Source organism: Cnephaeus nilssonii (genome assembly GCF_951640355.1).
Source record: "Cnephaeus nilssonii genome assembly, chromosome: 16".
In the NCBI taxonomy this organism is placed as follows: Eukaryota; Metazoa; Chordata; class Mammalia; order Chiroptera; family Vespertilionidae; genus Cnephaeus; species Cnephaeus nilssonii.
In genome coordinates this window covers 35003042-35015837 of record NC_137087.1, presented here as the reverse complement: position 1 = coordinate 35015837, position 12796 = coordinate 35003042, and the positions used below count along the sequence as shown (strand labels likewise).

General features: G+C 49.5%; 1 protein-coding gene across 4 annotated transcripts in view; it reads left to right on the top strand.

Annotated features, from left to right (window-relative positions):
- Positions 1 to 2879: 2879 nt before the first annotated feature.
- SGMS1 (sphingomyelin synthase 1) overlaps positions 2880 to 12796 on the top strand; it is a 253701-nt gene continuing 243784 nt past the window's right edge. For 3 of the 4 annotated variants that reach the window (XM_079793327.1, XM_079793325.1, XM_079793326.1), the window contains exon 1: positions 2882 to 3162. The gene's annotated coding sequence lies outside the window, so the exon portion shown is untranslated. Of the gene's footprint in view, positions 3163 to 12796 lie in introns of all 4 variants that reach the window. The other variant, XM_079793330.1, reaches the window with a different exon arrangement.

The following is a 12796-nucleotide window of genomic DNA, read 5'->3' as shown; positions in this document are numbered from 1 at the left end:
TGTTTCTTGTCCCCAAATGCTGTCAGAAGTGTACTTTGGCAATGGCTGGGTAGCTTAGTTGGTTAGAATGCCGTCCCAATATGCCAAGGTTGCAGGTTTGATCCTTGGTCAGGGTGCATACAAGAAAGCAACCAATGAGTGCATAAATAAGTGGAGCAATAAGTCAATGTTTCTCTCTCTCTTTCAAAATTGATTTTAAAAAAAGTTTGCTTTGGATCCCACCACTGCCACCAAATCTATTAAAAAACAAAAGTCAACTGAGTAAATGTAAAGATCAAATTTACTTTATTTAAAAAAATCACAAATTGGGCAGCATCCCATCTAGCAAACAGAAAGGATCTCTGAGGAGCTGTAGACAATGGAAGGCTTTTATAAGCAGAAGGGGGCAAAAGAAGGAAGTTTCTAACAAAAAGTAGATTGTTTCAGGCAAGGCACCCTCCTTTGAGCGAAGGGTGTAGTCTACCAAACAAGATTACCTCACTTGTGTGGATCAGGTGATTTCAGATTAAGTGGTTAAAAGTTACATTCCTGGGAGAGGCTGAAACTGCAATGAGGTTAGATATTAAGTCTTGGTTTGCTGATGTGGGACTTAACTAAAGTGACTTAATTTTGGGTCTATTGTCTTTTATTTAAAAACTTGCAGCTTTTTTTTTCCTGAAGTATTTTATGAAATTGGAATAAAGTAGAAATAGTTTTATACCTGGCTTTTTTCATATAAATAGTCTTAAAATTACTCATGGAAAACAATTTAAAATGTTTATTATAAAAATTTCAAACACAGAAAATTAGAAAAAAAAATTATAATGAGCACCCTAGTAAAACCACTTTGAATCAATTTAAAGATTCCTTGACACAAGTCTACACCGGATGCTTGAACCTCATTTTTTAGGAAGTCCAAAGCTTAAGCGACATTGCATAAATAGCACTCCAGAGAAACCAGCCAGCGGTTTTCTGGCATTTCCTTAATTAGAAAAATTTACATTACAAAAAAGCAAACTCTTTCTTTGACCTCTTGAGCAAACTGAGGAAAACTCAATAGGGCTACTTTAACCCAACTGAGCCTTACCCTCAGTTCAAAACATGAACTCAATTCCAGTTATTTTAAAGTCCGATGAAGAGCAGTCTAGTGCCCCGGGCTGAAGAAGCCAGTAGAGCCGGAGTGGAGGGCGCGGTAAGAAGCCTGCACCGAGGCAGGCTGGCTCGCTTGGACTTACCCACTGCTCACTGTCTCTTAGGGTCAACACTGTAACCTGGGAAAGGCACGCTCGTAAAGGGGGCGGCCCTGAGGCTGAGCTGAAGTGAAACGTCTTAGGAGAACCACCTGGAGGGCTAGTTAAGGAGACCGCAGCATCCCACCCTTAGAATTTCCCATTCCGTAGAAGATTGCAATTCTAACCAACTCTCCTCTGATGGTAAAAGGGCTGGTCCTAAGATCCCAGGGACCCCAAGTGCTTCGTGGCAGGAGCTCAGTAAATACTATTAATATCACCATCCAAGCTGTCCACCGGAAGGGGGTGTGGGACACTGCACCGCAGGGAACAGCGACGGCTCCGTCCAGATGTTTCTGCCAACACATCCCACTTCCTCCGCAGGGACGGGGTCAGCACCCGGAGGCAGCTGGAGCAGCGGCGTCGCTATCTCACGGAAGGGGACCCCATTCTCCAACTTCCACCTCGGGAAGAACGCAGAGCCCCCCCATTTCACAGCCCTTGCTCCCCGCCCGGAGGGAGCCGGCCCTCCCGGCAAGCCGAGGGTCAGTGCCACGACCCCAGCGCCTGGCGGGGTACGGGGGCGGAGGCAGGTGCGGAGAGGAGGCTGGAGCCCCGCGGGAGGGCGTGGCGGGGAGGAGGGCGCCCTGCTCGCACCCCGTTCGCTCCCGCTCCGTCCCGATCGCCCGCGGCCGATGGCCGGGCGGAAGATGGCTGCCCGAAGCGCCGCGGACAGTCACGTGTCTCCGCGATACCGTCGTGCGCCCCCTCCCCCGCCAGGCGAGTCTTCGACACCGTGGGAGGCGCTCCCTGGGCGGCCCTTCTGCGGCAGGGGTGTCGCGCCAGGGCCGGGGAGACCGGGCGCCGCGGCGGAAGGCCACCTCTCCTCGGCGACCGCCCCCAACCCGGGCGCGGGGGTCCTTCGAAGAAAACCTTCCTTTGGGCAACCTGCACCCGACCGGGCTGCTGGGCATGCGCAGTTTCGGCCCAAGCTTCGGACTCTCCGGGTTTTCTTCGCGACTCCGAGGGGCCGGTGGGAGGCGGGGCGGGGCGGGGCGGGGCGGGGCGGCCCGGAGGCGTCGGCAGCCTTGCGCCGGTTACCGCTGGTCCCGCCTTCTCAGCCCGAACAGGCCTCCAGCGGTGGCCCCGCAGGTGGCTCTCCTGCCTTTGGGACGCTAGTCTGTGGGTAGGATTTGACAATGATCTCTTAAGTCCTACGCCCGCCCCCTTTAAATGCACGTTCAACCAGGAGTTAATCACAAGTGTCGCAGCTCTAGGCTGGGGGGGGTGGGGGGGGGGGGGAGAGCCACCTCGGGTCGCTCGCCAACTCGTGCCCGGAGCCCGAGGTTCCGACCAGCCCCAGCTCCCCGCCTCTCCGGCTCTGCCTCGGAGCGTGAAACCCGGCTCTCCTCCGGCTTCAATAAACGGCCCCTAACACGGTGCAGGCGGGGCCGTGATCGTCGTCGGGAAAACGCTCGCCTCCCGAGCTTGCAATTACTGAAGAGTAAAAACAAAGAGGCCAAACCCCCGCTCCCCCTGGGGGCGCAGTCCGGTCTCGTGCCTCGGTCCCGGGGAGAGCCCCCGGCGGGCCCCACCCTCCCGCCCCGCCCTCCCGGCCGCCGCGAACACCCGGAGGAGCGGATCGGCGTCGCGCGGGAAGCCGGGCGGCTCGTGCAGCGGACTGGGCATGCTCTGCGGCCCGGGCGGCTAGCGGTGGCAAGTGGGAAGGTTTCGCACCAGGGAGGCAGCGGCCGGGGCAGCGGCGGCGGCGGCGGCGGCGGGCGCGGACAGGAGCGGGAAGGGCCAGCGAAGGCTGCTCTGTCCTTGTGCCCCGCGAGCCGGCCGGAGAGCGCGATCTGGGTGCAGCGCCCCGACGCTGCCCTGCCCCGGATTCCATTCCGCGGCGGGGGGCTCGGCGAGCGGAATTCCGGAGGCTGCCGCGACTCCGGGGCAAGTGAGTCGTGGGGCGTGGGGGAAAGGCGATTTCGGGGGGAGGGCCGATGGGACACCCGCCTCGGGCCTGGGCCTGACTCCCCGGAGCCGAGTGCGAGCCGCCCGGGGGCGAGGGGGCGTGAGTGCTGCCCGCGCGGTGCCGCGCGCGTACCTGGCGGGCTCCCCCCGCCCCCCCCCCCACGCGCGGCCGCTCCAAAGAGTGGGCGCAGGGGGCGGTCGGGCGGCCCGGCTCGGGAATCGGAGGAGGCGGGCTGCCTGCTCGGCTCCCGGTCCAAGTTGGGGCGGGGAGGAAGGCGGGGGCGTCCGTGGGCACCTTTTCAGAGGTGCTGCGTGCGGGCTGGAAGACTGCCTAATGTCTGAGTGGGGCGAGCGGACGGTGGCGGGGCCAAAGAAACGGGGAGACGGGTTGCCTTTGGGCAGTGGCCCGGCTAGGGTCCGGAGACCCGCAGGGACCCGAGACCCGCAGGGATCGACCCCAAATCGCGGCCCCACCCCCACGCCCCGGGCGGCGGCGTGACAGTTGGTACCTCCCGGTCAGATCACGGTCGGCCAGGCGCCCAGGGTTTCAGGATCCTGCGAACCCAACCCCCTTGCCTTGGCCGCTCTGTGCCCCTGTACAACATAGCTGGTGGGACCCCAATCCCGGAGGAGCAAGCTCCCCTCCGTAGGACGCAAAAACAGCCTCTAGGTAGGAGGAGGCTCCAGATCCCGCTGGGCTGCCCCCGCGGGATGGGGGTGCTTAGGGGTAAGGCCTGGAGGAACCGTGGGCGCAGCCTGGAGCTGGACAGTCACTCCGGGACGCGGCTGTCCCCGTGAGTGAGGGGGTCCCCGCGATTCCCAGGGGCTTGTCAAGGGCAGAGCAGCGACTCGGGTCGCAGCGTCTGGTGGGCCGGTGAGCTGTCCTGGTCCAGCTAACGGATTCAGTCGGGCGCGTTCTGGTTAACGCTTGTTTCCCTCTTGGGAGTCGCGAGTAAAAATCGGGACAGGGGCTGACGAGGCTGGAGGGAGCGAAGAACATCCATGCAGGTGCTTCTCAGGTGTTTCCTTTCACCTTCAAAACAGCACAGACTTCTGCTGTGCACGCTTATGAAACCAAGAATGAAGGCTGCTCTCTGAAAGGGAAGTTTATGTTCTGCGATGGGGCCTGCCTACTATTTTAGCTCCCTTGACATTTACCTTCCTGGACCTTTAAAGCTGTTTGGACAGGTTAATGTTGCTTTCAGATTTGGGGGTGTTTCTGGTTGGCTGCCTGGATATGGAAGTGCTAAGTGCCTGTCGCGGTGTGCTGTGAACTCCCCACGCTTCCTGGCTCTGGGTGTTGAACATTCAGGGGGGGACTGAGTGGGCAGAAAGGGAGGAGTGGGCTGGTGATGTAGCAACTGGCTGGGAGTTGCCTAGGGCCGCCCAGACTTAACAGGCTTGGTGGCTCTTTGGGCCTGTGCTCAGGGGTGTTTCGTTGGACACGGTGTAAGATGTCCCAGGGAGGAGCCAGGTGGGGGGGATGGGCCCCTGTGTGGTCAGTGCTCCAAGGGATGCCCAGGGAGGTTTGGTGATTCAGCAGGTGGCAGCCTTCCAGCTCTGAAGCCATGCCTTGTCCAAGCCAGCCAGAACGCCGTGGCTGCAGCTTGTGCCTGCTGTTAGCGGTGCCAGCTCTGGGGGAACCTCCAGGAGGTAGCTGCCTCCCGCCTGCAGCCGCTCACTTCTCATATCCGGCTTTCTGGTTAGGTGTGCAGGCCCGGGGTTTTGGGGTTTCTTTACTGCTTCTCTTAAACCGTGTAGCATGTTTTTGAGTGTCTCCAGTGCTGTGACCTGCTAGAGAGCAGGAGGTGGCAGCTGCCACCTCACACAGTTTAAGCAGTTTTTCTTCAGAAAAGGATAGCAATATGCAAAGCAGAGAACTTGGTCTTTTCCTTCTTTTCTGCTTCAGAAGAAATTTACATATTTAGTAAAATAGGTGTATTTCTGCAACTCTTCCTAGTGCTGTTAGCCAACTATTTCAAATATAAGAAAGCATTTAAAAAATTAATTCAAGGCGTGGATTACGCTGACATTAAAGGGGCACCGTTATTTTAAAGTGTCTTATTCATTGGAGGATCCCTAGCATCTTGCCCAGTGTCTACCTTGAAGATACCCAGTAAATGCTTATTCAGCTATAATTTAAAAAATGTTTTCATAACAGAAACTTGTCAGTAAATTTTGACACTTATATAACCTTGTATGTTTTCTTAAGTCAGGATTGCCTGTGTTGACCATAAACATTCAATTTTACCTTAAAAAGTCAACTCTTTTACTCCCTCCACCCTAATTTTCAAATTGTGGCAGATCCTGTACCTGAGCTGGAAAAACGTGAGCATGCTTTGCTAACCTATCTCATGAAAATCTTACATATAACTGTATACTAAAAAAACCCCCACCTCACTAAAAAGTATGCGTGCTGGCTATCAAATAGACTTTATTAACAAAACTTTATTTGATACAAAACATTTCAGGAAAACCCTAGAATCTCCAAACCTTTACCATCCAATGAAAAGTGCTACTGTAGAAAAGACAAAATAATGTTTTGGGAATAAAAATTAAGGAATTGTTTGCACAGGGAGTAATCTCCCCCATCTTCGGGGGAAGTATGAGTGTTTGGCCCACTCATTCTTCTGTTTTACCTTAGCTATTCTCCTTCCTCTAGTTGTTTAGCTATTTCTTCTTCCCCTAAAGACATACTTTTCTGGCATGGGCTTGCTTACTTAAAGCTGCTGCCAGAAGGATCTGTTGTATTTTCTCACACAAATTCAATCAGTGGGGATTTTTCTCTTCTTATTGTCGCACACACTTTCCCACTACTTTGTATGATACACTGTTTGATGGCCTTTGGAAAAAGCTGTGGCCAGTGCACGACTGATTATAGAAAGCTTTTTCTTTGCCCCTTTTTGGATGGTAGCTATAGTCACAGCAATCTCTTATGGAAGACCTGTATGGCATTCCTAGTCTTAGGATTTTGGAGTTTCCGATAAAGGTCAGGAATATAACTGGTCATTTATCACCGCCTAGCACATTCCAGGAATTTGGGCAGTGAAGTTTGTTACTTTAGTAAGCTGCATAATCACCAGAGGATCATATTTTGGATTAGCCCATTTGGATGTGGGAGTTGGGGAGCAGTGTTGGCTGTGGGTGAGGGGAGAGCGAAGAAAGGGGAAGGGCTAATGGGAACAGGAAGATGGCTTGGTTTTGTAACTGTGACTTCTGTTTCAGTAAAAAGGAATTGAGTGGCTCATCAACAAGTGTGGCTCAGTTTCCACTGGAATGCTCTGCTCCCCTCCCAAGTCCTCTGTCTCCACAAATAACACACCACACACAGACACACACAGCTCTACAGACACACACTGAAGAGACAGGCACAGAGGTAGAAAGCCAAGAACCCCAGATTCTTTTTAAAATACTAATGTGGCAAGGAGGGAAAATTCAGGGCTGAAATCACCTTAACCCTTTGCACTCGCTTGCTTTTTTCTCGATTCCTTTATTCACACTCGACATCCGAGTGCAAAAGGTTAAGTTTGTATTTCAAAAAGATCCCCCTTTCCTCTCAGGCAAGCTGATCTGCCCCCTTAGCCTGCAGAGCCCTGGGGCTTTCACTGAAGTTAGTAACCATTGTATGTCAGTGCAGGAAAGTGGGCATTTAGGGATAGCTTTGGTGTTCGTTTTTGCTTAAACAACAGATATGAATTTTCTCACAATTATAGAGGCTGGAATCCCGAGATCTAGGTGGTGCCAGTAGAGTTGATTCCTCCTGAGGCCCCTCTCCTTGGCTTGCAGATGGCTACCTTCTTGCTGTGTCCTCACATGGCCTTTCCTCTGTGTGCCTGAATCCCTGTGTGTCCTCCTCTTATAGGAAAAAGAGTCCTTTTGGGTTAGGTTCACCCATGTGACCTCATTTGACCTTAATCCCAAATACAGTCATATCTTAAGGTGGAGAGGCTGGGTGGAGAAAGCCAGACTTGTTGGGTTATGAAATTCATGGAAATGAAGGGGAGGGAAATTTGGGGGCTGGGAGAATGAAGGGATTGGATTAATACTGATTTAACAATTACCTGGCACTGTATGTGCCATTGCCTACTAGAATGTCTATCTGGATGTCCCAGGCACTGATAATCAGTAAGTCCCAAGTTGAACTCCTTCCCTGCTTCTGTTGAAGGGTTGGTGAACATTCCTCAGGTTTTGGCACAAGATTCTCTCCCTGTGCAATACTCCTTTCCACTCCCATTCCCCTCTCAGAGGAGCCTACTCTTCTGTGTTGGATATGTTTGTGGGTATATCTATGTCTTTGCTAAAGATGTCACATTATTTTGTGCATGTTTTCAATTTACATTAAGTGGTACTGTTCTATAGATTTCATTCAGTTTCTTTTTCATTCAACATTAAAACTTTTTATTACAGAAAATTTCAGACATTCATTAAAGTCGGAAGAGTTTCACTCAACATTGTGAGATCTAGTGCATTGCCGTGACTGCTGCGCGTTACGGCTGGCCTGCTGTGCACCCACCAGCTTTACCTACCCATTTCCCTAGTGATGGACACTTAGCTCGCCTCCACGCCTGCTCCTGGGAGCAAAGCTGTGATGAAATTTCCTGTAGCAGTTTCTGGATGATGCTTGTGAGATTGTCTCTAGGCTAGTGGTCCTCAAAGTGGTCCACACCCAGCAGCAGCAGCATCACCTGGGAACTGCTGCAGATTCTCAGGCCCTAATGTACACCTCCTGAGTCAGAAACCCTGGGGACAGACTCCATCGGTTTGTGTTTAACATGTCCAGCCTTAAGAGTCTCATGCATGGGAAAGAACCTCCAGGAGTGAGTGGGGTGGGTGGGTAATAAACATACCAAATTCTTCTCCAGTGTGGATGAGTTGGTTGACACTCACACAACAGTGCATGAGGATTTCTGATTCCCCACATCCTCGCTAGTGGTTGATATTGACCATCTTTCTAATTTTGCCAATATTGGGTGGCTATAAAGTGGCATCTTGTTTTAATGTAAGTTTATTAATGAATTTGAGCATCTTCTAATATATTTGTTAGCTATTACAGTATCTTTGACCAGCTTTAGTCTGTTTTTCTAATGCATTGATTTGCAGATGTTTCTTGCATATTCTAGATAGAAATCCCATTCTGCCATCTGTCTGTCACTGGTAACTGTCAGAAAGTTTTAGTTTTAATATAGCTCAAGTCCATTAATTTTTTGCCTTATGTTGCACTCTAGGAGTCTTAAGATGTTCTTCCTTTGCCAGGGTTACAAAGATACTCTATATTCTGTTCTTTCAGCTCCCTAGTTACTTTTTACAATGAGAGCTTTCATCTCTTTGAGGTTTATCTTCATCTATGGCATAAAGAGGAATATAACTTTATTTTTTCCCTTTCCATTATGTGAGCCAGTTTCCCCCAAATCATTTGTTAAACAGTACTCTTTTCCTAATTTTTTTTTGAGTGTAGCATCCTTTATCATACATCAGGTTTTCTCATGCATATATCAAGTCCATATTTTCACTTTACGTATGGTAAATTACATCCATTTAAAGTGTACAATTGGATGAATTTGACAAATGTACGTATCTATGAGACAACCACACAAACAAGATAAAAAGCATTTTCATTACCCCAAAACTTCCTCGGGCCCCTTTGCCTTCATCCTTCTCTCTGTCCCCACACTTGGGTAACCACTGGTCTGCTTTCTGCCACTATAGATTCGTTTGCATTTTCCATGATTTTATATAAATGGAACCGTCCAGTATGGTACTTTTTGTGCGTCTGATTCCTTTCATTTAACATACAGATTTTTAAAAATCTTTTTAAAAAGTTGTGGCAAAAGAGACATAACATAAACTTACCATTTAACCATTTTTAAGTGTACAATTCAGCAGCATTAAGTACATTCACAATGTTGTGCAACCATCACCACCCTCAATCTCCAGAACTTTCCCCTCAGCCCAGATTGAAACTGTTCACAGTAAACCCAACATACTGATTTTGAGATTCTTTACGGGGGGTTGCTTTTGAGTTCTGTATTCTGTTCCAGTCGTATCTGTCTGTTTATAGGCCAGGTTATTTTTATTAATGAACAGACACACAAGCTTTGCAGTGTGTCTTATACGGCAGGGTGAGCTTCTCATTTGCTCCTCTTTTTCAGAATCGGTTGTTTGTGGACCTTTTCTCCTCCACATACATTTTGTAATCCTTGTCAAGTTCTCAGCAAAGTCCTGGAAATGTGATGGGCATTGCATTGGATGTATAATTCAACAAGGGGAGAATTGACCCCTTTTCTGTGCTAATATTGGAATTCTTTCCACTAACATGGTTATCATCCCACCTTTTAAAAATGACTTTCTAATAGAGTTTTAAATTTTTTCTCTCATGATAACATGTTTTACAAAGGTAATACGTTGCTTTGAGGAGATTTGAGTGTGGGCTTCTTAGTCTGAACCTTAGAGGAAGGCAGGGTAGGGGTTTTGGGGACAGATCTTGTTTCAGTGTTGGTTTTCCATTCACCAACCCTGAGAGTCATTGGGCAAGTTACCTTTCAGTAGTACCAGGTCCTTCCTCACTCAGACTGAATCCCAAAAGCCTCTCTAGGAGGCTGTTGAGGGGGTTAAATGAGATAATGTAGGAGAGGCAGGGAGTACAGATCTTGAAGCAGTTGCTGCTTAGTGAATGTTGGTTGTAATACCTTCTCTAATGCTGGCTTTGAATAGCATAAACTTCATACCTTTATTCTGCCTCCTAGGGATTGATAGCAAAGAAGTGTCAGAAAAGCAAAGTGAATAACCTAATCAATTAATCATGTAACACACTGTAAGTCTACATATGCAGCCTGTGCTCCTACCTAGTTTTGTGGAGCTTCACAGAAATTATAGATAAGTCCAAAGAATTTTACAGTCCAGTGGGGAAGAAAAGACACATACAAGAAACAGAGAACTCTATGTGGCAGATGGTGTATAATTAGGGGTTAAGTGGTGTGATGTCAGGGGAGTTATGAGAAAGATAAATGCTGCTCTGGAAGAGTTTTGACTTGATTTGGGTAGAATTGGATTAGGGGGAGAGGTGGGACTGGTGAAAGCAAGTATAATTAGCATTTCTGCCAGGGCTTTGAGGGCCTATTGAACCCTGCGACAGTGGATTTTGTCCCTAAATTTAAGTGCTTTGCGATCAGTGATAACTAGTGGCTAATAGATGCCTAGATAACTAGTACATGTTTTACAGTGCAGCGGTTAGGAGCACTGACCCTGGAGCTAGAGTGCCTGGGTTCAGATCTTGGCATTACTTTTTAGGAGCTGTGGGGCCTTAGGCAGGTTAGGTAAACCCTTGCCCCTCAGTTCCCTGACCTTTGAGGGTGGTGCGGTAACAGCAGGCACCTCACAGTGTGGTTGTGAGAACAACATAAATTAACATGTCAGGCACTTAGTTCCTGGCACAAGACAATCACTCTAAGGTGTTAGCTCTTCTTATGATGACTAGTTCATATCCATTGTGTTTCTCTCCTGTCTTACTGGGGTAGGTACGTGAGGTCTTATGCCCCAGAGTTGATGGCTTTTGTCCAGAAAGACTTGCTGGAGGCACAGTCCACAGAGCGGGCTTTCTCCGCACATCGCCGGGCACGTGACGGGTGCTCCGGTTGCAGACTTAAATGCAAGTACATGCTTGATAGTGGGTCACGTGCCGTCGCTGTCCATCCTGGATGTCCTTGGTCAGGGCTCCGGAAGGACTGGATAGAAGAGGTCAGGGGGTTAGCATACAGGACGAAAGTGTCATTTTGCTGTATTTCTAGTTCTGACAAAGGTGTAATCATAGGGATTCATATTTGTTGAGGGCTAACCACCTACAAGGCACTAAGCCCTTGACCCTTGTGATAGTCTATGAGATGGATATTACTATCCCCGTTTTAGAACGGAGGAGAGCGGGGCACAGCTAATTTGCCCAACAAAGAAGTAGTGCTTTGATGGAATTTGGTGTTTGGGGCCTTTGCCAGTTGGCACAAATGACCAGAGCAGGTGCTGTCGGTGGAGAGACATGATTTACGTAGAGTTGTGAAACACAGGGGAGCCCAGCAGGGCATTCCCATGACCTTGGAGGTTTATCAGCTTAAGCTGGTGGTTCTCAAATTTCAGCAGGTATCACAGTCATCTGGAGGCTTGTGAAAAACACCTTGTGCTCCGCGCACCCCCACCAGTTTCTGAGGCAAGTAGGTGGGGGTGGGGCCTGGTGGCTGACTCCTCGAACATGTTCCCCGGGCTGCTGATGCTGCTGGTCTGGAGACCACCCTGAGAACCCTGCCGTGAGCAGCACTCAGTGAGGGGCCAGCTGCTCCCACTTCTAGTTACAGTCAGCTGAGATGATTTCAGGTTCAGAAATTTAAAATGCTTCCCACCTCCTGAAAGAAAAACTGGACTCACATGGTCCTGTTTATCTAGGCCAGCAGAGGAATGTCCGCACCAGCGCAGGGTAGAAATTTGCTTTCTGTCCCCACCAGTATTTCTGACACGGCTAAGGTGGATGGTAATCCAGGGTGGAGAGAAAATTTGGAAAATGCAAGTAAAAACTCGTTAGAAGCATGAAGTAGCATCTAATGCATCTCATCTTAAGAAGATGCCCTGATTTGTTTTAATTTTGTTATTTGTTTTTTCACCCCACTCACTGCTATAGACACAACAAAGCTTTGTGTCCACCATTTATGCCTTGGGGAAAATTTAGGCACAGAGAAATGGAAAGTGTATGAAGATACATAGTCTAACTGTGGAGAAGCAGGAGATAATCTTATTTGACTGGGTTCATTGTAGTAGAAAACTGGCTGCAGGAAGGCTCTTAAAAGAAAAGGAATGAAAAGGAAAGGAAGGGCTGTGTACCCATTTCCAGCTGTTGTGAGGTAAAGTAGCCACTTTTGCCCAAGCTTAGCACAGCGCCTGCACACAGGAAGCTCTCAAGAAGTGTGAATTGCTGTCATTATAGCACAAGTTTTCTGTTTTGCAATTGAAGCTGCATTTCTCTCTTCTGAACAATGTTACACATAAAACATGAATGAGAAAATTTTAGAAATGAAAGCTTTGTAGGAAATTGGGACTTAGAATCACTCAGAGGAGAACACACAAGTACACTGTATTAGGGAAGAAACTTCGGTGTCTCTCCTACGACCCTGGCCGCCAGGGAGAGCTCCTTTGCTTGGTGAGAGGATAAGGGCCGGGGTGGGGGTGGGGGGGGGGCGAGGAGGGAGAGCATGGGGGATGGGGGTTGCTAAGGAAAGACTGGGGAGGCCAGAGAGGCCTGTTCACACGTGCAGATGTTCTCCAGTCTGGTGTTTTTATAGCCTGGGGTTTACAATGGTACAAATATGTGCTAAGGGTCTGTCTGCTATGGGCTAGGCCCCTGGTAAGCCTTGAGATACAGAGATGAGTAAGATGGGGTGTGGGTCCTTGAGGCCTTGGGGAGGGGAGAGACAGACATGTCTACAGATAAATGACATCGCCGTGGAGTGAGTGCAGTGTGGCAGCTACACACCAAGCCTCCCGGGGCAGGGGTGGGCTGGTCGGAGGAGAAGGTCACCTGTTCCAGGTTCCCTATACAACAGCAACGTGAGAAAGTAAATGATGCCAGAGGTCACTATAGC